The following is a 2,343-nucleotide window of genomic DNA, read 5'->3' as shown; positions in this document are numbered from 1 at the left end:
GAAATTTATTTGCCTCAGTGCATGATTTTTCGTAATTTTTTGAGGTTATGGCTCAACCATGACGTGATGGGTGATTTTTGATACCGAATTTGAATTCAGCGCTCCAAAATCCATTGGAATACGTATGTATTGTTACCAGATCCGCAAATTTATTTTTTTTTTGTGTGGCTGTGTAATTTACGTAAAATTAAATCTCTTTTTTTAACTTCAAACACCAACATTTAAAAAAAGTGTTAAATCGAGTAGTCTTCTGTCATACCCACTCCTTTGGACCCACTCCTTCGACTTGCGGGTGCAATTCTCGCCTCGCACTCTGGAAGAGTCTCGGTGGCCCTTGCGGTGAACACTAGCCTAGCAAGGGAGTTGTTCATCTCCGGAGAGTCGTGGGATCGGTACCTCTAGAGAAAAGGGTTTTTTTTAAGTACTTAAGGCTCTTGGTGGTTCGGAACCCACCTTAAACTGTAGGTCCCCCTTCCACCACCAAGTAAGTGTGTGGAGGGTGTGTAAAGGAATAGAGAAGGTGTAAGAAAAATGTAAACCCTTAGGGGACACATTAGAAGCTTCCATTCCATTCCATTCCATAGAAACCTATACTTCATTCTTCTTTTTTTCGGGAAGAATATACGAGACAAAATTTCAGAGGCGATAATTAACATCAACGCAGTTTGATTAAAAAAATAATATGTTAATTGCTTGTCAATAACAAATTAATTCCGAATGAATTTAAAGTTTCGCCAACTTCGACCAGTGGGACGGTCATCGAAAAAATGTTAGTTGAAATAACTTATTGCGAGAAAGTTGTTCACTAGACTTTAAGAAAGTTTTCCTGAAAATTTGAATAAAATCGGCCAAAAATGGTTGAAATGGCAGCGAGTTGAAATCAAGACACTCTGCCGCTGGAGCGTTTTTTTTGCCGCTGCTGTTTTCTGGTTTCGGAACAAAGGCCAGCAAGTGGAGCACTGCAGCGTGTGTTGACTTCAACTCGCTGCCATTTCTACAATTTTAGAACAATTTTCTTCCAATTTTCCGAAAAACTTTCTCAAAGTATAGTGAATTTTTTTTCGTGGTAAGTTATTTCAACTAATATTTTTTCGATGACCGTCACACTGGCCGAAGTTGGCATAACATGTTTTTCTTTTGAAATCAATTTGTTATTAAACAGAAAAAAATATATTAGTTTTTTTGACAAAGTGCGCTGCTGATAGTTATCGCTTATATATTGAGAATACATTATACAAATCTCAAGCATTTTTATCAACAAACGGTTGAATAATCGCGAGTTGTGTTTTACAAAACATCGATTTTTAATCGGAAAATTTTCTATGTTTTTATTATTCATCTTGAGTAATAATTGTCAAATAGAAAATTTGATAAAAAAATTTGTCGGTCGCGTCAAGTTGAATACGAAGGTATATTTTATTTCACGTTCCGGCCACTTTTTTTAACCCATAGATTTTCCCAGGCAGGCAATACTTCCACGCGGTTTCGAGCGCTTGTCCAGTTGTTGCATCCGGCACCTCAGTTGATCTTTTCTGGTTGAAAATTCAACTATGTACTTTGATAAAAATTAATTTCTTTGGTTGAAGATTCATAATTCAAAATATTGATTGCCGTCAATTATCAAAAATATATGTATTAATACTTAATGCGACCTAGAATTCATGAATTTGTTTAATTTTCGAGTCTCGCATTATTGCATATCATACTTTTATACAGATTAATTGTCTTGATGAAACAACGGTTTGTTATTTAAATTATTTCTAACCAGCTGTATCTCGTCGGTCTTGCCCCACGTATGGGGACAAGACTCACTTTGGTTTTTTTATGTAATAGAAATATCTTAGAATGTGAAAAATACTATGGTTTGATTCTTTGATATTTTATGCATTTAGAAATTTACTTATAAGCATCTGCAGGAAGAATTAAACGCTATTTTTATTAAAAATCGTTAAAGCTGTATTATGAATTTGTATTCGTTCAAATTCTGCTAGACAGCTATAGATAGGTGCAGACCTCATAGGCAGATTCTGGTTTTCATGCCCCATGGTAAAGCCTCAGTTGCAATAAGTTTAATTTTTATAATTGTACCAGGACCTATTAACTCTGTACAGCTTGGGGCTCTGTTCGGATTTACAAAAAGACGATTTGACGATTGATTCACTGAAAAGGCATCTGCCCACGGAGGCGCTGATATCCCAAGTGTGACTGTGTGCACGCTGAGACCGTAGTAACGAAAACCGAAGTTAAGAGGTCCTGGTGTACAATTTCCATTCTTTCATCATTTCAAGTAATGTAACAAACTTTATATTTTCAAATTGAAATTATTTATATAATTTAATTAAT

The 2,343-nt window shown here is 35.4% G+C and overlaps 1 protein-coding gene across 2 annotated transcripts in view; it reads left to right on the top strand.

The window, feature by feature from the left end:
• Positions 1-2,343, top strand: part of LOC117171685 (cytochrome P450 CYP12A2-like) — a 16,528-nt gene that overhangs the window by 8,396 nt on the left and 5,789 nt on the right. The window contains exon 2 of one of the 2 annotated variants that reach the window (XM_033359208.1): positions 2,112-2,287. The exons of the other annotated variant lie outside the window; for it this stretch is intronic. The gene's annotated coding sequence lies outside the window, so the exon portion shown is untranslated. The remainder of the gene's footprint in view (positions 1-2,111; positions 2,288-2,343) is intronic. 2 annotated transcript variants of the gene reach the window in all.

The sequence above is a fragment of the Belonocnema kinseyi genome, chromosome 4 (assembly GCF_010883055.1).
Source record: "Belonocnema kinseyi isolate 2016_QV_RU_SX_M_011 chromosome 4, B_treatae_v1, whole genome shotgun sequence".
In the NCBI taxonomy this organism is placed as follows: Eukaryota; Metazoa; Arthropoda; class Insecta; order Hymenoptera; family Cynipidae; genus Belonocnema; species Belonocnema kinseyi.
This window is presented reverse-complemented; position numbering and strand designations above follow the sequence as displayed.